This window comes from Panthera leo, chromosome B1 (assembly GCF_018350215.1).
Source record: "Panthera leo isolate Ple1 chromosome B1, P.leo_Ple1_pat1.1, whole genome shotgun sequence".
NCBI classification, from domain to species: Eukaryota; Metazoa; Chordata; class Mammalia; order Carnivora; family Felidae; genus Panthera; species Panthera leo.
This window is the reverse complement of record NC_056682.1, coordinates 164,284,550-164,308,346: the sequence shown is the minus strand read 5'-3', so window position 1 is coordinate 164,308,346 and position 23,797 is coordinate 164,284,550. Positions and strand designations below refer to the sequence as shown.

General features: G+C 41.0%; 1 protein-coding gene and 1 long non-coding RNA gene across 2 annotated transcripts in view; one reads left to right on the top strand and one right to left on the bottom strand.

Moving 5' to 3' along the window:
- TEC (tec protein tyrosine kinase) overlaps positions 1-7,394 on the bottom strand; it is a 125,832-nt gene extending 118,438 nt beyond the window's left edge. Inside the window, exon 1 of the mRNA XM_042936440.1 lies at positions 7,326-7,394. The gene's annotated coding sequence lies outside the window, so the exon portion shown is untranslated. The remainder of the gene's footprint in view (positions 1-7,325) is intronic.
- A 60-nt stretch (positions 7,395-7,454) lies between these two features.
- Positions 7,455-23,303, top strand: LOC122217166. The gene is made up of 4 exons (XR_006201329.1): positions 7,455-7,560; positions 11,647-11,706; positions 12,188-12,329; positions 23,016-23,303. It is a non-coding gene; the product is annotated as an uncharacterized LOC122217166 (long non-coding RNA).
- Positions 23,304-23,797: the final 494 nt, after the last annotated feature.

The window sequence follows — 23,797 nt, the reverse complement described above, 5'->3', positions numbered from 1 at the left end:
ATGGTCTGTGAGTTCGAGCTCCATGTCAGGTTCTGCACTGACAAGTGTGGAGCCTTCTTGGGATTCTCTCTCTTTCTCTCTCTCTCTCTCTCTCTCTCTCTCTGTCCCTCCCTTGCTCTCCCCCTCAAAACAAATAAATAAACTTAAAAAAAAAAAAAAAGCTTTAACTTTCAAAAACAAATGCCATGTAGTTACGTGTCTCTCAAAATTAAATAAACATTTAAATTTTTAAAAAATGTTTCCAATGAGAACTATTTCTAAATAATACAAAAAACAATACACTTGGGGAAACTTAAATGGAATGCTCTGTTTCAGTCTAGACAGACAGAGTGAAGGGAGAGTCTAATCAAGAATTTAATGGGGCGTCTGAGTGGCTCAGTCGGTTAAGTGTCTGACTTCAGCCCAGGTCATGATCTCACAGTTCATGGGTTCCAGCCCCACACTGGGCTCTATGCTGACAGCTAGGAGCTTGGATTCTGCTTTGGATTCTGTGTCTCCCTCTCTGCCCCTCCCCTACTCATGCTCTGTCTCTCAAAAATAAATAAATATTTTTAAAAAAATTGTTTTTAAGTTAATGAATTTACGTTATTGGGTCCAACTTGGATAATTATGACCAAACATCTTTTTTTCTCCCCTAACTGCCAAGTGTCCACAATTATCTGGAAAAAAAAAAATTCATTTGGTACATTCATCAAGTATTTATTAGGCATTGCACTCTTCCCTAGGAGAGTTTACAAACTAGCTAAGAAGACGAAAAGAAGTTCAGAGAAGCACTTAACACATTAGAGAAAAACTCTACTGCGCGGGAAGAGAGGTTGCAATGGCTTCCAAGGTTCTACTTAGAAAAGGGAAGGATGGCTGTGGAAGCACAGATGGAAGAATGAGCACTGTAGCTATTCCCACTGGCCAAGTTTTCATTCACAGTGGTACCTGGTGGGCTCCAGGTGAATGGTGTTTTCTAACCATCTTATCCTTTACTGTCATCCCCCAGAGAGCAAAATCACTCCTGTACCCACTCCAATTAGCAGTTCCAAGCACTGGTGTTTTCTGTATTCCCAGTGCAGAGACGCCATCTTGGGAGTACAGAGCTTTGCTTTTTCTGCACAGATAAGATGATCTGGGAATGATGCTCTTCCTCCTTTAGTGGAAGTTGACTCGTCATCGTTCCTCTGTGTTAAGCATAAAGTCATGCTGATGCTGTCAAGCTACTGGGACAGAAGGCTGCACACTGAATTAAAGCCTAAGGAATGACTCAGTTGGTAAAAGGGGGTTAGGGAAGTTGTGACCATCCATGAGGCACTGGACAGATCAGTCATCTCTGATCAGCCCAGCCAGAAACAGGAACTGGGTGTACATTCCAAGAAAGACATGAGCTTTGAAAGAGGAAGTGAGGATGCTTCTGCTAGTAAGGCAACTGTGTGATAAATTGGCCTCCAGAAGGAAATGATGATAACTTCCATCGAGGCCACATGGCCACCAATGACACCAGGCCTGCCTTTCAGATTAAAACATCTGAAGAGGAGTTTCACTGAAAGGTAATCAGAGGCCAAGGGGATAGAATGAGTCCTCAACAAAGTGAATTGGAGAAATGGAAACAAGGGCTTTATGACCAGTACACTATATATCACCCAAGCTAGGTCTAGAGGGAGATTTTGCCTCCCATGACAACTGTGATTAGTTGGTGGTGGATGCTTAGAGTGGCAGAAGAAGAAATCTGAGGTCTAAACGGGGTTCAGTGAAAGAATATAACTGGACTGGTCAAGGAACGTCTACTGTTGGTAAAGGCAGGAAAACAGCAGCATAACGTCATGGCTGAACCACACTAGTCTCTCAGTGGAGATTGGTGAAGGCACCAATGGCAGATTGAACAAGACCTTCCACCTTCTCTCCCTCCTGAAAACTCAATAAAATGACCAAAAAAAAATGATTTTTTTTTCTTTAATGCATAAACCCACAAAGATGGAGGGAACAGAAGAGAAAATAATAAAACATTTTGGTGTGGTGAAGGGAAGTCAAGAAACAACCCGAATGTACGACAGAATCTTTAAAATGCTACATAATGCAAGGCAGTTAGACCCTCTGCGGGGAGAGAGGTGGGCTAAAATAAAGACAACTGAACTTTAAAAAGCAGTTGGATGTCCCATATCCCTTCAGCCTTTCTGAGCAGTTAGGTGATCTCCGCCTGCCTACCCACCCTTGCAAAAACACCTGGAGTGTCTTCCCCACCTCCTCTCCCAGAGAGGGTAAAAGAGAGGGTCTCTGGAATGGGGTGCATCAGGCATGGCTCAGATGTTCTAGAAACACCAAGGAGGGGTTATATAAATATGTGGATGCTGAGACTTCCAGCCTTCTTCTCCACCTAGTTCCCAGATCACTGGCAGCCAAGCTCTCCATCACTGTCCAGGAAAAGAGTGGAAGACCCTTTTCTGAGGACTCTCAGTGGCCCAAGAGGTAATGACATCAGTTTCTCCAAATAAAACCCCAGCCAGATCACCTGACAGTGAAATTCCCGGTCAACAAGCCCACACACAACTTCAGCCCCTAATCCCCGACTCAAATGTGAGCAGACAATAAAAGGGTATGAGGAATATGAGGAAAGTCTCTAACAGGAAAGACAGAGACTTAAATCAACAGACAAAGGCAACATGGGGAAACTGAGTCTGTGAAGGAAGGAAAAAACTTTCAAAAAAATTAAACTTTGCAGAGAGATAAGACAGATAAGACACTGAAACCATAAAATAAAAGCAAGAAATAGATATGGAAGGGGCCAAGGGCAGGCCACCTCCAAATATGCCACTTTGGCATGTTGATTATTTTAAATAAAAGTTACTTAGGAGACAGCCTATGCAGCAAGAACACCAGACCCTCCTCTGTCCCTTGAAAGCGGAAAATAAATCTCCCAAGTGAAAGGTACCCTCCCTGCATCAGGAGGTAAAAAGACTACCTTAATTCCAGAGATGGGAAATGTAGAGCCCAGAAGGTTCTATAAACAACTCTGGTAACTTTTTACTCATTTACTACCACAGCCCAAATTCTGTTTAGAATTCTTTACTAATTGGAGTTCCCAAATTTTCTTTGTCCTGTTAATTCCTCACAGATTTATTGTCTCTATGTCTAAAAAATATAAAAAACCTGCCTGCCTGCCTCATCATCTCTTTAGGTCTCAATTTCATAATTGGGCCTCTGTGCATATGGAATAAAACTGTTTTTTTTTCTCTCATTAATCTGTCTGATTTAAATTTAATTCTTAGTCCAGCTAGAAGATCTTGAGGGTAGAGAAGAATTTTTCCTTCCTTTCAATGTACCACACACACACACACACACACACACACACCCTCAGAAAACAAAGAGCTTTTAATTTAAAATATTAAAAATATGATTATACTTATTAAAAACTCAGTGGAAGGACGAGATGATAAAATTGAAAAAAAAATCACCCCAAAAGTAGAACCAAGAAATTAAAAGATACATATTAGAAAAGAAAATTAGAGGCCTAGTCCAAAATATCTAATATATAAACAATAAGAGTTTTTGAAAGACACATCACAGAAAATGGAGAGGAGGAAATTATCAATGCGTTAATTCAAGAAAACTTCCCAAATTGAAGGGTATAAGTTTCAGGATTCAAAGAGCCCAGCACAATGGATGAAAGCAGACCCATACTAAGAAGGAGCATCATGAAATTTCAGGATTATGGAGGCCAAGAGAAAATTCTATGAACTTCCATGAAGGACTCAGTAGGTTTGTAAACTGTACAGCAAATTACAGCAAAAATTAAGGAATCAAAACAGTTCCGAATTTCTCAATAGCAACACCACAACCTAGAAGGCAATGAAACAATGCTTTCAAAATTTCCATCCTAAAATTCTAAACTATCAATTGTCAGTAGAAAACAGCTATTTAGAGGCATTCGCCATCAAGAAAAAAATACATATCCATCCATCTTTTCCAAGAAGCTCCTTGAGGATGTACTCTATCAAAACAAAGGACTCTACCAAGACAGAGAGGACATGCGCTACAGGTTAAGAGGAGAGAAATGATGGGGGTCCCCAGGATGATGACGAAAGGAAGTCCTCAGGGTGACAACTGTGTCCCATGTGTAGAGGTGAACTGGTCCATATTAGGGCAAGCCAGGAGGCTCAGGGACAACTTCAGGAAAATGAAATTGGCAGAATACCTGATACATCTGAGGCAAGTTTCAGAAATCTGGCCAAGAGATTTCTTGGCCAGAGAATTAACGATGAAGACGTAAGAAACTAAGTAAATGAACAAACAAAGCAATGATGAACTCCCAAGAAAACAAAAAGCTGTGCTCTGCTTAGCTATGTATATTGATCTAACCAAAATTACTGTTTAACCACTGCAAGGATGGAAAATTAGGGAAGCTGTGGTTGGGTGGGCGTGCGGGGGTGAGAGGAAAAAAGGGAGCCACGTCATCCTCTTCCATAGTGGGAAGTCAACAGATAAAGCCTCAAACTGCAAAACTCAAGAAGTAGCAACTATAAGCAACAAATACCAAAATAACCAGCTCAAAGAATTACATGTGGTTGTTTCTAGAAAGAGAGAAATCTAATTTAGATTAAAAGTTTAAAACTGGGGTGCCTGGGTGACTCAGTCCGGTTAAGCATCCGACTCTTGATTTCAGCTCAGCTCATGATCTCACTTCGTGGTTCGAGCCTGCATCAGGCTCTGCATTGACAGCATGGCACCTGCTTGGGATTCTCTCTGCCCCTCCCCCACTCATGCTGGCTCACTCTCTCTGTCTCTCTTTCTCAAAACTAATAAACATTTTTAAAAAGCTTAAATGTATATACATATATACGTATATATATATACATATATATACGTATATATATGTGTGTGTATATATATGTATGTATATGTATATATGTATATGTATATATGTATATGTATGTATATATACATACATATACACATATATATATTCCATATATATTCCATATATATACATGGAATTTGGCAAAATGCCATCCTTGTTTTTCCCAAACAATAGAAAATGTAATTTTCTACATCTAGGCCACAATAGCTGTGGTCATCTGAGCTCTGAGCAACCAAATGCGGTGGGAAAGGTAATAGTTATAATCCAACCACGGAAGGAGTGGTTGATCTAGGGCAGAGACAAAAAGGCAAGTCCAGGTGGAGATAACTAATAAGCCCCCCTCTTCTGGGATTCTTTTCAACAAAGCTATTCTCATGGCATAATCACATAGTACAGGATAATCTTACAATTGCCAACAACCATGAGCTAATTTCACTAAGAGACTCCGATGTCCCCTTTACTACACTAATCTGACCAAGGCAACTGGCCCCTAAAATGATTGATCTGCGTTCAACCTCACTCCTTTTCACCTCTGTAGACTAAATAACAAGAGAGAATAAGGACTCTAAAACAAGTGACGTTGTCCTCAACAGATATTTACTAAACATCCTCGGGGGACCCAGCACTAGGCTGAGGGTCAACACCCCTGTGCAAACTATGTGGACCTAGTCTCTCTGCCCTGAACAATAAGGTAATTCTCCCTAAGGGTAGGAATCCAGGGAGGGGTGGAGTGGGGTGGAAGCATAAAACCAGAAGAGCCAGGCAGGGAGAGGAGGCACCAACCCAGCCAACCTGGAGGAACCTGTAAGCAGAGGTGTACTTAGAGACCCAAGGTTCAGTTCCTAGCACTCTGGATATGCAGAGCAAGGCAGGGAGACCAACAATTCTTCCCCAAACATAACCCTTCCAACCACCCTGTCAAGGGTCAACTTTACAGAGCAAAGGTTACCATTCTCTGAGCTTGACCATGATTTGATAAAACATAGCTCCTGCCCTTGAGTAACCATCTGCTGAAATAACATGATAACTGGCTTAGTACAGAATAAGTAAACAGGTTAAACGTTCTACAGCATACATGAGTATTCTATATTCGTTTCTATTTGGGGAGTTGTGAAAATTTTAGTTCAAAGACCTATGTGGAGCAAAGGTTTTGCCAACTAGAGCACAGCACTGATTTGCATGTGTTTCCAACACTTGCCCTAGACAGTTCCAAAAAGCAAACATACACACCCTTATGGGAAGAATCAAACTCACTAACATAAATACACTGCAGTAAGCATCATGAATTGCCAAGAATAGTGATATATTGATCAGATTAATTGAGGCATGGGGAAAGTATAGGTCTTTCCTAAACCCTGAAAATGTAACTGAACTAAAAAATACTTTCCCGTACATGATGAGAAAATTACAACATACTTTCTTTTCTCCCTATAAATCATGATATTCCATCCCCCATGTGATTCTTGCCGACTAAGGAACTACCAGGGTCACAAACCAACCTGTTACATCCTAAACTTAATTGGGAAACCCACTGGTTTGTTGAGGTTGTTTTTTCCTCCTCAGCTCTTTAGGGGAGACTCATCTCAAAGAGATTAAATTCTCAGAATTTCCTAAAAGGAAAATGGGCACTCACTGGAAAAATACAGGGTATATGCTCAAAACGCTCAACTATTTTAACCTTCAAACTCACTTAGCCACCAGCCCATCCTGTTCCCAGTTGACACTGAGGTCAACTCTTCTAATCAAATATTCCAGTTTCCAAAGAATGGCAACAGATGAGTGTTTCTGAACCTGGTACACAGAAACACATTATTATTCTTCCTTGAAAAAAAATTTCAGATCAAAAGGAAATTTAGGATCCAAGAAAAGCGCACACTCCCAGGTCAAGATCCTAGTTTTTTCCAATACTTGTAGTCACCGAACCCCTGTTTTCAAGATTCAAACAATTTCCCAGATTTAAAAAAAAAAAAAAAAAAAAAAGTGAATTTGGTGGGGTGAGGCACTCGGACACGTACAACTGTGGAATGTCTCCGTCGATGGTGCCAACTTTCAATCGAGGCTGTGCTGCCACCCAGAGAGGACGAACCAACCTGGCTGCGCAGCTGGGAAGCGAACCCAACGCTGAACTTGCCGCAGGGCGGCCTGAGCCCTGGGACCCGAAAAGAAAGGGGGCGGGGGCTCCTCCGGAGAGGCCAGCGCCTGAACTCGAGAGGCCGGGAGGCGCGGGCCGCCGGGAAGGTGCGACTCCGCGGAAGCGCGCACCTGTCCCTTCTTCCCGGACCCAAGGGGACCGGGTCCCTCACCTGGCGTGGCGGGCCCGCGCTCACCACGCCGCGTTAGGGATAAAATCTTCCTCATCCCAGGAAGGCCAGTCTTTGGGCTCGTGGAAGCCACCTCTCGCCTCGCGCCGGTCCCGACCCTTTCCTGCCCGGATCCCCGCAGTCCCGGGGCCGGCCCGGCCAACCCGCACGCGCGGCGTCCTTACCTGGCTGGAGCCCGCGGGGTGCGCGGAGCCGCCGACAGTGTGAAGTCCCGCGGGCGCCGCGGAGTTCGGAGCCCGGAGCCCGCAGGCCCCACCCCCGCCCCGCCCCGCTCGCTCCGCCCCCGCTCGCTTCTGCCCGCAGCAACCGGTTCCCACGAGCCCTGGGGCGGTTTTGAGACTGGAGGCGGGAGTGGGTTGGACGCGCGTCCCGGCTCCTGAGACCCAGCTGGAGTTTCAGGTAAGTCGGAGGAGCGTCCCTTGTGTCCCCAGCGCGGCGCTGGGCTTCCCTAGGCCCAGACTTCCTACCCCGGGAGAAACGCCCCGCGAGGTTTGGGACATCCCCGGCCCCGGGAGAACCCCGAGCAGTGCCACCTGTGGGTGACTGGGGACTCTGTCGGAACTAGGAACCGCACCTCCCCTTCCGCTAAGCGGTGGCGGGCCAGGTGGATGGCACGGTGCAGTGGAGCGAAGCAAGAGTTTTATGAAAAGAGTAAGTCTTTTTCTGTCAAACCTGAGGCATCGGAGCACATCTGATACACTTACAAGGTCACGTGCATTGACTGTTAATGTATTAACACTTGCCTCACTCACTGAAAAGTAGAAAACAGCACCTGTGTAAGACTGACGGTGTGCCAGGCTCTGTTTTGGTACTTTACATGTATTAACATTTCTATAAAGTATATGCTATATCAGAATCCCCCATTTTACATGTGGTGAAAGTGAGGCACAGAGAAGTTACATAACCAACCTCATGTCGCTCAGCATAGTAAGCTGAAAAGCTGGGATCTAAATCCAGATCGTCCTCCTCTGGAGTCTGCCCTCTAAACCACTGCCGTCCTGACACCAGAATCTGAGTGTCCACCGTGTGCAGGGAACTGTTACAGGCCCGGGGAAAACAAGAGGAGGGCTCTGCCCTCAAAGGAGCTTGTATTCTAGTTTGGGGGAGAAAAGACAAGAAGCAAGTTCAAAATGAAACCAATGCACATATGAGATGTGTTGACTGTAGTCATACAGCAGGGTGGTGGCATTGAGAGTGATGGGGAGAGGGAGGCTACTTTCCACCTGGTCGTCCTGGAGAGTCCTCTGGGAAGGTGACAGTGGAGCTGGGTGCTGAACAAGGGGACAGGCAGTCAACCCTGAAGATGAAGCTAAGGGAAGGCAAGTACATTAATAGTTACAAGCTCATGCTTATCTGGGACTCTCCTGCAAGCATACAATAAACCCTAAGAAGTCTGACAAGATTTCATTTTACAGGGGGAAAAAAAATACAAAAAAAACTAAAGGTTGGGAAGTTTAATAACTTGGCTAAGTCATTAGTTAGGAAAGGGGAGGGATGGGAAGAGAGCACAAGGCCTTCTGGTTCCAATCCTCCCTCCCTCTTGTGGGGGCCTTGAGCATAATGACCTGCACTCAGAATGAATCTAGTAAAATTTCTCTTTTGTGATCCACTGTTTCGTCCCAGCCCCCATCTCTCCTGCCTCTTACCCATTCAGAAACTACTGTTGACTAGTCAACATAATTTCCTCCAGAGCAGGTGTTCTTTGAGGGAGCAGACGTAAGGAACCTTCTGAAATTGTATGCAAAACAAAACAGAACAAAAAAATTGTGTGTGTGTGTGTGTGTGTGTGTGTGTGTGGAAAGAGAGTTATAATTATTTGTTATAGTAATAAGGTTGGTTTTCTCCAATAAAAACTCATACACACACACACACACACACACACACACACACACACACTTAACACTTCCATCAAATGGACTGACGCCCAAAGGTAGGAGAGCCACTGTCTTAAGGGGTTAACTGATGTCGTGGTAACCAAACAAACTGATTTCCAAATCACTTTGCCTGTGCTCACCAGGTGACTCTGGTGGCTCCTATTTCTGACTTAATGGAAATGAGATTTTCAAAGTTGATGAAGTCTGACTGAAAGGGCAACAAACCCAGACCCTTATTACCCCTTCATAAAGTTTAAAAATAAAAAAGACAGTAAAATGTCTATATTACCTGTCTTAATTCTCAAAACCAGGGACAACTGATCTGTGAACAGAATATCCCAGTAACAGAATTCATTATCAGTGATAGTTGGGGTAGTTTCCATAATGTTTTGCTGTTGCCTAAAAGAAGACACTCATTACGTTCTCAATTTAGGTAGGTGACTGCCACAGGTATATCATACCCAAAGCATGTAGTATAGAGTACTGGCAGTTGTTTTCAGTGGAGTGTTGATAAAAAAAAGAAACAGAGATAAAGACAGCAAGAGAGGCTTTTATAGAACTTTAGCTATACTGATGAAAAGGTGTAAAACTGAACTCAGGATGTGGTGGGCTAAAAAAAAAAAAGTTTAATCTCTATTATTTCTTATGTGAAAAGTTCAGTAGTTTTAATAGAAAACAGAAAACAAAGTTGAAGCCTATATAACTCAGACTTCCTCCTTCTGTTTCCAAACAGAAGATTCCAACCGCATCATTACTGTCTTCTTTATTTTAAAATAATGCTGAGGTACAGAAAAAACAAAGGCATTTACGTAGACTTCTTACAGACAAGGACTTCCTTCTTACAAGATATCCCCATGACTTCTATAAAATTTGTATGTTTGGATGACCAGTATCAGGTTGACATAATTTTAGTTCCTTGAGAGAAGAAAATACCTCTTTTTAACTTGCACAAAGATTCCACATTGTGCATTAAAAGACACTGAATTGGAAGGTTTATAAATAAAATGTTCGTATTTGGAGCTCATCACACTTTTTTTTAAGTCTCTGGCTTTCTTTTGTAACTTTCTTCCTACCCACAAGGGACCTGACCCACCCTACATGAATAACACATGTTTGTTGAATGAATGAATGATGAAAACAATGATGATAATACTATAGACCTTATCAGTTCTTTATCAGGAGTCTGTTCCTACATGAAAATGACTTCACTGTGGTAATATGATATGTCTGCTTCTCTTTCCATCATGTACTGAAAGTAGTTGCTTCTTTGGAATGATGTAGAAGGAAAGAAAGAGTTTTGTGGGGTTTTTGTTTGTATTTTGTATTTAAGTATGCTCCACACCCAACATGGAGCTTGAACTCACAACCCTGAGATCAAGAGTTGCACGCTCTAGCTACTGAGCCATTGAGGCACCTCCTGTAAGAAGGAGTTTTAAGTTTATTTATTAATTTGGGGGGGGAGGGGTGTAGGAGCAGACAGAGAGAGAGAGAGAGAGAGAGAGAGAGAGAGAGAGAATCCCAAGCAGGCTCCATGCTGTCAGTGCAGAGCCCAACATGGGGCTCCATCTGCCGAACCATGAGATCATGACCTGAGCTGAAATCAAGAGTTGAACACTTAACCAACTGAGCCACTCAGGCGCCCCATGGAGTTTTAAATGTTGGACACAAAATCAAGAATTATACTCCTAGGAACAATTGCTAAATGAATCATTCAAAAGAAAGAAAAAGCATCATATACAAAGCATGATTTTGAGATCGTAACTAAAAATAATACAATAACTAAATGCCCAATAACAAGGAAATGTTTAAGCCAAAACTATCGACAGTATGGAATGTCAGGCTGTCACTAAAAATAGTATCTAGGTTAGGGGCACCTGGGTGGCTCACTCTGTTAAGTGTCCAACTCTTGGTTTCGGCTCACATCATGATCTCATGGCTTCGTGGGATCAAGCCCCACATCGGACTCTGTGCTAGTAGTGCAGAGCCTGCTTGGGATTCTCTCTCTCCCTCTCTCTCCACCCCTCCCTCACTTGTGCTGTCTCTTTCTCTCTCAAAATAAATAAATGGATAAAAAAAAATTTTTTTAAGTATCTAAATTAATATAGGAATGTAGAGGAAAACTTATGAACATTAAATGAAAAAAGTAGAATACAGTGCTTTATGTATCTTATGATTGTTTTATGTTTTATTATTGCAATTAAATAAAAATTATGTGCATAGAAAATTGTTGGGTTGAAAATAAGAAAAGTGACTAATAGTTTTTGAGGAGTTCCTGTGTGCCAGGCTCCGTTTTCAGTACATTAGATTAATTCATCGAATTTTCACAACAGCTGTGTGAGGTAGGCACAGTTGTTATTTCTGCTTTACGGATGAGGAGACTGAAGCAGAGACGATCTAAGTAATTTGCCCAAAGTCACACAGCTAGTGAGTGGCAAAGCTAAGAAGTGAATATAAAGCCGTAGGAGTCTGGATTTTGCACGCTTAAACCATGCAAGTGTGCCAGAGAAAATAAAGGTTTAATCATGGATCATGGGTTTAAAAACAAAAAACAATTCCTTGTATAATGTTTTTATGTTGACTTAATGGTAAGCAAAAACTTTTTAAATTGCAGAGTCAGAAAAGAAGGCACAGATGTAAAACCAGTTTACATTCAGAAGAAACAGAATCAAAGGTAAAGATGAGAAACATACAGAGTGAAACCCTCAGGGTTTGACCAGTTTGTGTTTGGGATTAGGATCTAAATAGTATTTCAAATGGGTACAGTATGGGAGCTCCTGGGTGGCTCAGTCGGTTAAGCCTCCAACTTCAGTTCACGGTTCGTGAGTTTGAGCCCCGCGTGGGGCTCTGTGCTGACACCTCAGAGCCTGGGGCCTGCTTCAGATTCTGTGTCTCCCTCTCTCTCTGCCCCTCCCCTGCTCACTCTGTCTCTCTCTCTCTCTCTGTCTCTCAAAAATAAACATAAAATAATTAAAAATAAATAAACATTTTTAAAAATTTTTAATTAAAAAATGGGTACAGTGTATCCACGACTTGATAGTTCATGAGAATTGAGATAAAATGAGCTATGTCATATCAAATGTTATGTTATTATAAGTATGAATAAAAAGTATACTATGCCCTGATGTCTTGCACTTGCTGTTTCTTCTGCCTAGAATGCTCTCTACCTAGCTGCCTCCTCAACAGTGACAGTCAGGAAAATGTGACCATCACTGCGTTAGCAGAAAGCCGAGAAACCATTGGTGAACCGTCCTGACAAACTCCCTGTTATGGTGGAGCTTACATTCTGGTGAAAAGGTCAGTCATTTAAAATTTTAGTTTTGGGGTGCCTGGGTGGCTCAGTCGGTTGAGCGTCCGACTTCAGCTCAGGTCACGATCTCGCGGTTCGTGAGTTCGAGCCCCGCGTCGGGCTCTGGGCTGACGGCTCAGAGCCTGGAGCCTGCTTCCGATTCTGTGTCTCCCTCTCTCTCTGCCCCTCCCCCGTTCATGCTCTGTCTCTCTCTGTCCCAAAAATAAATAAACGTTAAAAAAAAATTTTTTTTTTAATTTTAAAATTTTAACTGCAAATTAACAGCATCCCCTCTTGGTAGGTGAATAACGACCCCCAAAGATGTCCACATCTTAAATCCCCAGAACCCAGGAATCTGTTAACCTATATGATAAAAGGAACTTTGTAGATGTGAGTAAGTGAAGGATCTTAAAATAAGTAGATTATTGTGGACTATCCAGATGAGCCCAGTGTAGGACTCACAAGAGTCCTACAAGAGGGAAGCAGGAGCTTCAGAGTCAGAAAAGGGGACGTGATGAGAGAAACAGAGGACAGAGAGCAAGGGAGAGGTTGGAAGATGCTACACGGCTTGCTTTGAAGATGCAGGGACTGCAAGCCAAGGATGGCAGGCAGCTTCGAGAAGCTGACAAAGGCAAGGAAACAGATTCTGCCCTAGAGCCTCCACAGGGAACCGGCCCTGCTGACAGCTTGATGTTAGCCCAGTGAAACTGCTTTCGGACTGCTGACCTCTAGAGCTGTACAAGAACACATTTGTGTTGTTGTAAAGCGGTAAGTTTGTGATGATATGTTCCAGCAGCAGTAGGAAACTAATAGAGCCCTTAGTAGGAGTTTACTTTTCCCTTGTCTATAAAAAGTCAGTGTCACACTGGCATGATGTCCATAGCGTCCGGGCCCCAGCTCCTTCTGTCTTTTCATGTAGGTGAAACAACCTGGGCAGAAATAGGAATATCTCCAGAGACTCCTGATTTGGGCATCAGGCCATGTCATCACCCACGTCAGTGTTTCTCAAACTGGAGTAGAGTAGAAAGCCCTTATAAACAAAACATTTTTTTTTTAACTTTATTTAAGTCCAAGTTAGTTGGGGCACCTGGGTGGCTCAGTCAGTTAAGCGTCTGACTTGGGCTCGGGTCATGATCTCACAGTTCGTGAGTTCAAGCCCCCACATCAGACTCTGTGCAGACAGCTCAGAGCCTGCAGCCTGCTTTGGATTCTGTGTCTCCCTCTCTGCCCCCTCCACCATTCGCGCTCTGTCTCTCAAAAATGAATAAACGTTAATAAATAAATAAATCTAAGTTAGTTAACATATAGGGTAATAATGGTTTCGTGAGTAGAATTTAGTGACTCATCACTTACATATAACATCCAGTGCTCATCACAAGTGCCCTCCTTAGTACCCATCACCCGTTTTGCCCATCCCCCACCCACCGCCCCTCCAAAAACCCTCAGTTTGTTCTCTGCATTCAGAAGTCTCTTATGGTTGCCTCCCTCTCTGTTTTTTTTATCTTATTTTTCCTTCCCTTCCCCTATGTTCATCTGTTTTGTTTCTTAAATTCCACATATGAGTGAAATTATGTGGTATTTATCTTTCTCTGACTGACTTATTTAGCTTAGCATAATATACTCTAGTTCCATCTATGTTGTTGCAAAGGGCAAGATTTCATTCTTTTTCATCTCTGAGTAATATTTCATTGTATATATATATATACCACATCTTCTTTATCTATTCATCAGTTGATGGACATTTGGGCTCTGTCCATAATTTGCCTATTGTTGATAGTGCTGCTATAAACATTGGGGTGCCTGGGCCACTTCGAATCAGCATTTTTGCATCCTTGGATAAATACCTAGTAGTGCAATTGCTGGGTTGTAGGGTCCTCTATTTTTAATTTTTTGAGGAATCTCCATACTGTTTTCCAGAGTGACTGCACCAGTTTGCATTCCCACCAGCAGTTCAAAAGTGTTCCCCTTTCTCCATATCCTTGCCAACATTATTTTTTCCTGAGCTGTTAATTTTAGCCATTCTGACTGGTATGAGGTGACGTCTCATTTTGGTTTTGATTTGTATTTCCCTGATGATGAGTGATGTTGAGCATCTGTTCATGTTGAGAGTCTTTAATGTTAGCCATCTGGATGTCTTCTATGGAAAAGTGTCTGTTGGGGCACCTGGGTGGCTCAGTTGGTTAAAGCTCAGGTCATGATCTCACAGTTCGTGGGTTTGAGCCCCATGTCAGGCTCTGTGCTGACAGCTCAGAGCCTGGAGCCTGCTTCCGATTCTGTGTCTCCCTCTCTATCTGCCCCTCCCCCATTCATGCTCTGTCTCTCTGTGTCTCAAAAATAAATAAAAACATTTAAAAAGAAAAAGAAACGTGTCTGTTCATGTCTTTGCCCACTTTGTCACTATAAACAAAACATTTTCATCCTAATTTACTTAACTATATGTAAATATAAAACTTGTTATACATTATTCATGTATATAGTATTTTATACATATTTAAAACCAAAATGGGTTTACACAATAAATTCAAACAAGAATACAAAACCAATTATTGGGACCACATACATCCCCACACTGTAGTGTCACTGGAAGTCACGTGGGGAGCAGTAACAGGAAATTCCTATCCCTCTCAGCCAGGGAGGTGTCACTGAAAACCAGGAGAGAACTGGAATTTCCAACCCCACCTAGCAGTAATGGGAAGCACCTCCCTTGACTGTCAATGGAGGAAGAGTGGGAAACCCGAACTTCTAATTCCAACTGGTAGCTGGTAGAGACAGTGCCCCTCCACCTTCCTCTGCCAAAGTAGTGTCAGAAGAAGCCAGATAAAACAAAGGCTTAAATACAATCCAGAATCTCATAACATAATTCCCCAAATGTCCTGGTTTCAATTGAAATAACTTACTATATCAAGAAACAAGATCTCAAACTGAATTTTAAAAAAAGGTAATTAATAGACACCAACACTAAGATTACAGAGAGGTTAGAATTTTGTGAAAAAGATTTTAAAGCAACCATCATAAAACTGATTCAATGAGCAGTTACACACACACTTGAAACAAATATTTTTTTTATATAGAAAATCTCAGCAAAGAAGTAGAAGACCTAAAAATTCACCAAATGGAAATTTTAGAACTGAAAATACAAAACCTAAAGTTTTAAAACTCCATGGATAGACTTCAGCAGGATGCATGAAATATAGGACTTCAGTGAACTGGAGAGAGCAATAGAAGTTACTCAGTCTGAACAAACAAAAACAAAACAAAGCAAATCCATGAACAATCCTCTGGGACCATAACAAAAGATCTTCCACTTGCGTCTTCAGAGTATTAGTAGAGGAGAAAGAGAGCAGGGCTGAAAAAGCACTGAAAAAATAATAGCTGAAAACTTTCCATATTTTACAAAATCTGTAAACCTACAGATCAAGAAGTTAAGCAAACTTCACACAGGATAAAGGCAAAGAAATCCATGCTAAGACACATCATAGTCAAACTTCTTAAAACTAAAGACAAAAAAAAAAAAATCTTAAAACCAGTGAGTCATAACATCTTACCTATGGAAGGAAAACAATTCGAATGGCAGCTGATTTCTTAACAGAAACCGTGCAGAAGGAAGTAGCACAACAGTTTTCAGTGTTAAAGTAAAATAATGGCCAGCCAGCCTACAATCCTATACCCACCAAAAATATCCTTCAAAAATGAAGGAGAGGGGTGCCTGGCTGGCTCAGTTGGGAGAGCATACAACTCTTGATCTCAGGGTTGTGAGATCGAAACCCATGTTGGGTGTAGAGATTACTAAAAAATAAATAAACAAACTTTAAAAAAAGTGAATCAAGTCATTCTCAGATAGTGGAAAATTAAGATAACTTGTCATCAGCCAACTTACCCTAAAAGAATGGCTAATGGAAGTTCTCCAAACAAAAAGGAATCAGAAAAAGAAGACATCTTGTAATATCAGTGAGGAAGAGAGAACACAGTAAGTAAAAATATTGGTAAAGACAATAGATTTTCCCTCTCCTCTTCCTTTTTCTAAATTACAATGGATAGTTGAAGCAAAAATTGTAACATTGTCCAAATGGTTCTAAAAGTATATGAAAGAAATATTTAGGACAATTTTAAATAAAAGAGGGTAAATGTATGTAAAGGGAGCTAAAGTTTATTTTTTTTCTGTTTATTTATTTTGAGAGAGAATGCGTGTGAGAGAGGGGGTAGGGAAGAGAGAAAGGGAGAGAGAATCCCAAGCAGGCTCTGCGCTGTCAGCATGGAGCCTGGTATGGGGCTCGAACTCACAAACTGAGATCATGACCTGAGCCAAAATAAAGAATCAGATGCTTAACCAATTGAACAGCATCCCAGGGAGATAAAGTTTCTATATTTTCTTCAAACTGATAACATAATGATACCAGTAGAAGCTGGTATGTGTATATATATAAACATATGTGTGTGTGTATATATATATATATATATGTGTGTGTGTATATATATACACACATATACACATAATGTATATATAATGTATATATATGTGTGTATATATATATATATATATATAATGTAAAACCTAGAGCACCCACTAAAAAAAAAGCTATACAAAGAAATTTATACTCAAAATTACTACATTTTAAAAAATTTTTTATGATAGGTGTTTTTTTTCAAGTTTTATTTATTTAAGTAGTCTTTATACCCAACATGGGGCTCAAACTCAGAACCCTGAGATCAAGAGTTACACGCTCCTCCAACTGAGCCAGCTAGGTGCCCCTCAAAATTACTGTATTTAAATTGGAATTGTAAAGACACCTCTTTCTCAACAATTGATAGAACAAGCAGACAGAAAACCAGCAAGGATATAGAAAAATTCCCAACAACACCATCAACCTACAGGATCTAATTGACACTTGGCAGGATTCTCCACCCTATAGTGGAATACACATCCTTTTCAAGTGTCCATGGAACATGTACCAAAGTAGATCATATCCTGGGCCATAAAACAAACTACAACAAATTCAAAATAATTGAATTCATACAGAATATGTTCTGATCACTATAAAATTAAATCAGAAATCAGTATCAGAAAGATACCAGGCAAATCTCCAAACAAACAGGAAACTAAACAATGCATTTGTGAATAATTCATGTATCAAAGAGGAAATCATAGGGAAAACAAAAAATGATCTAAGTGGAATAAAAGTAAACAACATATCAAAATTTGTGGAACAACATTTCAAAATTTGTGGGACACAGCTAAACAGTGCAGACAGAGAAATTTATAGCAGTAAATGCATCCATTAGAAAATAGGAAAATTCTCAAATCAATAATCTAAGCTCCCATTTTAAGAACCTAGAAAAAGAAGAGCAATATAAATCCAAAGCAAACGGAAGCAAATAATCAAAATAAAAGTAGAAATCAATGCAATTGAAAACCAAAAACCAATGGAGAAAATCAATGAAAGAGCTGGTTCTTTAGAAAGATTAATAAAATTGACAAACACCTGGGAAAACTCAAAGATAAATAGAAAAGATGGAAGTTACCAGTATCAGGAATGAAACAGGGCAGAATCATTACACACCATTCCAACATCAAAAAGATGGTACCCCACGTCAGGCACCATGCTGTGTGGAGCCTGCTTGGGATTCTCTCTCTCTCTCTCTCTCTCTCTCTCTCTCTCTCTGTGCCTCTCTCCCTCTCCTTCTCCTTCTGCCCCTCTCCCCTTCTCTCCCCTGTCTCTCTCTCTCAACACAAAATTTTCAAAAAAATTAAAAATTAAAAAATGATGATAAATGAACATTACAAACAAATCTATACGTATAATTTTTAGTTGAAAAATAATTGAATATTAGTTTCAGGTACACAACAGAATGACTCAGTATTTGTATATATTGTAAAAGTATCACCACAAAAAGTCTAATTAACATCCATCACCATTACATAATTACAAATTTTTTTTCAATGCACATAAATTTGACAATTTATTTGAAATAGACTAATCCTTAAAAAGTACAAATGACTACAACTCACCCAGTATGAAATAAGTGGGAAAACCTGTAACTGTTAAGGACTGAAGACGTAATTTTAGAACTCCCCAGGGCACCTGGGTGCCTCAGTCATTTAAACATCTGACTTTGGCTGAGGTCATGATCTCAGGTTCCTGAGCACCAGCCCCACTTTGGATGAGCCCCACTTTTCTCTCCCTCTCCCTCTCCCTCTCCCTCTCCCTCTCCCTCTCCCTCTCCCTCTCCCTCTCCCTCAGGGAATTCTCTCTCTCTCTCCCTTTCTCTCTTCACCCTCACTTATTGCACCCCCCCCCTCAAAAATAAGTTAATTAATTAAAAATAAAACTCCCCCAAATGAAATCTTCAGACCAAATGGTTTTGCTGGAAAATTCTAACAAATGTTTAAAGAATTAACATTTAATTCTTCACAATGTCCACCAGAAAATAGAAGAAGAAAGGACCCTTCCCAATTCATTTTATAAAGCTAGTATTACCCTAATGCCAAAACCAGAGAACAACAGTACCAGAAAGGAAAACTGCAGACCAATATTCTTCATGAATATAGACATAAAATTTTTTTTAATTTTTTTTAAAATTTATTTTGAGAATGAGAGAGACACGGGGTGGAGGGACAGAGAGAGAGGAAGAGAGAATCCCAAGCAGGCTCTACACTGCAGCACAGAGCCCATCGTGGGGCTTGAACCCATGAACGATGAGACCATGACCTGAGCCAAAACCAAGAGTTGGATGCTCAACCAACTGAGCCACCAGGTGCCCCTGACATTAAAATTTTTAGCAAAATAATATTAAATAGAACTCAGTTAAAAAGAATTATACACTATGACCAAGTGGGGTTTGTTCCAGAACTGTAAGACTGCTTCAGTATTTGAAAAACAAAGAAAAAATGTTGTACTGTGCAAAACATTTTAAAGTTAAAAAGTTGAACATATAATTGAGATATGAGCCAGCAGTTCCATTCCTAGGTGTATACCCCAAAGAATTGAGAACAAGTACTCAAACAAATACATGTCTACAAATGCTCATTGCAGTATTATTCAAATAGCCAAAAAATGAACACCACCAAAATGTCCATCAGCTGATAAACAGATAAACAAAATATCATATATACACACACACACACACACACACACACACACACAGTGGATTATTATTCTACCATTAAAAGAAATGAAGTACTGATATACACTACAACATGGATGAACCTTGAAAACATGATGCTAAGTGAAAGAAGCCAGGCACAGAAGGCCACATGCTGTACTCATTTCATTTATATGAAATGTCCAGCATAGGGAAACCCATAGAGACAGAAAAGAGATTAGTGCTTGCCAGGGGGTAGAGGGAGGGAGGGAATTTAGGGCTAACTGCTAATAGGAATGGGGTTTCTTTTTGGGGTGATGGAAATGTTGGGGAATTAGATGGTCGTAATGGTTATACAACAATAGTGTATACAATTTTAAAGAACCCTGAAGTCTACAGTTTAAAATGGTGATTTTATTTTTTTTAACGTTTATTTATTTTTGAGACAGGGAGAGACAGCGTGAATGGGGAAGGGTCAGAGAGAGAGGGAGACACAGAATCTGAAACAGGCTCCAGGCTCCGAGCTGTCAGCACAGAATCCGATGCGGGGCTCAAACTCACGGACCGCGAGATCATGACCTGAGCCGAAGTCGGATGCTCAACCGACTGAGCCACCCAGGCGCCCCTAAAATGGTGAATTTTAAGTTATGTGAATTATGTCTCAATTAAATAAAACTTCTGCTTTGTGAAAGTCCCTGTTAAGAGGATAAAAAGACAGGCTGCAGACTGAGAGAAATTATGTACAAACTATGTATCTGATAAAGACTAGTATCTAGTATCTAGGCTATATAAAGAGCTCTCAAAACTCAACAGCACAACAAAATAAACAATCCAATTAGAAAAATGGAGGGGCGCCTGGGTGGCACAGTGGGTTCAGCGTCCAACTTCTACTCAGGTCATGATGTCATGGCTCACGAGTTTAAGCCCTGCATCAGGCTCTATGCTAACAGCTCAGAGTCTGGAGCCTGCTTCAGATTCTGTGTCTCCCTTTCTCTGATCCCCTCTCCTGCTCGTACTCTGTCTCTCCTTAAAAAAGAAAAAATGAGCAAAAGACATGAAGAGATATTTCACTGAACAGCATATACAGATAGCAAATAAACACATGAAAAGATCTTCAACATGATTCAATGCTTGGTAAATACAAATAAAAATTACAATGAGATATCACTAAACAACTATCAGAATGGCTGAAATAAAACATAAGACAACATCAAATGCAAGTAACGATGGAGAGAAATTTGATCACTCATACACTGTGATTGGGAATGTAAAATGTTAGAGCTATTCAGGAAAATGGTCTGGCAGCTTCTTTAAAAATCAAACCTTCAACTATCCTATGACCCAACAATTGTTCTTAGGCATTTGTCCTAGAGAAATGAGAACTTAAGTTCACACAAAAACCTATACTCAAAGTTTATAGTAGCTTTCTTTATAATAGTCAAAACCTGGGAAAACCCTATGTCCTTCAGCGGGTAAAAATAGTTAAACTGTAGTTCATCATACTAACAGCAACAAAAAGAAACCAATTATACACTCAACTGATACACCCAACAATCTGGATAAATCTCCAGAAAATTATGCAGAGTGAAAAGAGCCAATAAAAATGATTACATAGTATATAATTCCATTTATATAACATTCTAGAAATAACAAAATTGTAGAAATGGAGAGCAGATTAGTGGTTACTAGGTATTAATAAGGGAGATGGGCAGAACACCATAGATATGGCTATAAAGGGACAATACTAGGGATCCTCATGGAGATGGAAATACTGTATTGATTGTATCAACATCAGAATCCTGCTTGTGATATTTTACTATATAGTTTTGCAAGATGTTACCAATGGAGGAAACTGGGAAATATGAAATCTCTTTATAGTTTTGTCCCATAACTACATGTGAATCTATAATTAACTCAAAATTAAAAGTTGAATTAAAATCTTAATTAACAGCTGATAATGACAGTAGCCAACAATTATTGAGCATTTAATGCTAAGTATGGTTCTAAGCACTCGATCCATTTAATCCTGCCAACAACCCTGTGTTGTAAACATTACTGATCTCAAGAGAGAGGTAAACCCTGACACGCTGACCACTGATGCCACCTCCTGCTGAAATCCCTAGGGAGCCAGACAAGGTGAAAACAGCTCCTGGCTAGATTTGCCAACACTATTGCTGAACAAACTTGGATAAACTCATCACAAGAGATAAATCAAAAGATGAGGGTTTGGAAAAGAGAAAGGGAGAAATTTATTTAGGGTGCCAGCAGCCAAGGGAGGTCGCAGATTCAAGCCTTAGCAACTGACCTCTCGGCCTGCAAGATGGACACCTAGAGTTTTATAGGGAGAAGTTGAAGGGGTACGTGCAAAAGAACACACAGAGACAGGTGATCATGGGTGGGGGGTGGTATGTGTTCAGCAGTGATCATGGACAGGGAAGGGGGCGTGGTCTTCTAAAACATTCCGTTGGTGTCAGGACTTTTTTGGCCTGGAGGTTGGAAAGATCCAATCATTGCCAAACCTCTTCAATGCCTCAAGAAAGTGTGATGAGAATTTAGAACAATGGGTTTCAATTAGAGTGTGAGTTAAGCAATCTTGTCTATTTCTGGTTTTAGTTCAATCTTTAGTCCCATTCAAGAGATGAAAAAACTGAGGGTTCAAGAATAGTTGAATAACTTGCCCAAAGTTACGTAGTTAATAACTGGTAGGACTGTGATTCAACTTCAGAGTCTATGATCTTAACCACCACGCTAATAATCAGGCAACTTGGCATATTCCGGCTTCTCAGCTTTCCTTGAAATCACATCCTCATTCCTACTCTGCAACAGTTGCCTGAGGATCAGTAGCTGCTGCCCCCTTCAGGCAGATCATTGTTGTGCATTTATCACAATACCCCCTACTCTCTTTTCAATAGACTCCATTTTATTACTCTCAGCTCACTTCACCCATGGATGTTACCACCAGGTCCTGTAGACATTTAAGTTTTAGAGGCTGGCATACAGCATTATTCTGTGCCTGCAAAATGAAAAAGCCATGGAAAGAGGGAAAATATAGTAAAATTACATTGATTTAAACCTAACAAAGAAGAACCATTAGAATTAACATTACGTTTGAATTGTAGAATATTGTTTTCTTTTTTTTTTTTAATGTTTATTTATTTTTGAAAGAGAGAGCGCACGAGCAGGGGAGGTGCAGAGAAAGGATCCAAAGCAGGCTCTGTGCTGACAGCAGAGAGCCTGATGTGGGGCTCAAACTCAAAACTGTGAAATCGTGACCTGAGCCAAAGTTAGATGCTTAACCCACTGAGCCACCCAGGTGCCCCTGAATTGTAGAATATTTTTAAAGTAACTATAACAAAGCAAATAGAGATAGGTACTGCTAATATTGCAGCATATTTATTGATTTTTTAAAAAAGAAAATCTTTCTCTGGGCCAGTTCCGCTGAATTACTTAGTTCACCCCTCTTACAAACTACCTGCTGTCACTCTACTTTCCCTGCCTCACCCCACTGTAGTAGCTGTCAGTGTCCCTCATATATCCCCTGACCTTTCCTCTAGAAGAACAAGGTCACTGTCAGGCACCTTCAGCCTAAGAGCTTTTTCTTGGATCTTCTATAGGGAGCAGGCCAGAAATGCCAGGTCAGTTACCATCCCCAGGGAGCTGCCACCAGCCAGTGATGAATGAGAAGTGGAGGAAAAAATACCCCAGTTCCCCTGCCCTTGGATGGGACAACTCTGGGTCATGTTCACCATGGATCCCAACAGGATTGAGGCCCAGTTACCCTCAGTGATAATCTGCTCACTAATAACTCTTTAGTCATGCAAACTTTCATGCCTCTTTCTTTATGAGTGCTTTCTGGAATCCCCTCCCAAATAAACCATTGGCACTAAAATCTTTGTCTTCAGTCTGATGAATATCCACCCTATCCTACGACACCCATCCCAGGAAGGAAGGAAGGAAGGAAGGAAGGAAGGAAGGGAGGAAGGGAGGGAGGAAGGAAAGAAGGAAGATAGGAGGAAGGGAGGAAGGGAGGGGAGGGGGTGAGAAGGGAAAAGAAGGGAAAGGAAAAGGTCTTTAAAAACACAGAAAACACAGAATCACTCGGGAGAAAAGTGAAGATTGGCTGTGTTTCTGGCCAGTTGAAAAGGATTCACCTGGCTGGCTTTAGATGGAGAGATATGATCCAGCTTTGAGTTAAGAAGGAAGAAGGTGAAAGCAGAAACCTCTCAGATCTCAGTTCACACCCTTTCCTCCTCACCTCTGAATTCATCCAAGTCTGAATTCCCAATCCCTTTACACTAACCCCTGGGGCTCCAGTTAACTCCTTCAAGGGCAACTGTTATGGACTAAATTGTGTCTTTTCCTCCTCCCCAAAATTCATAGGTTGGAGTCCTAACCC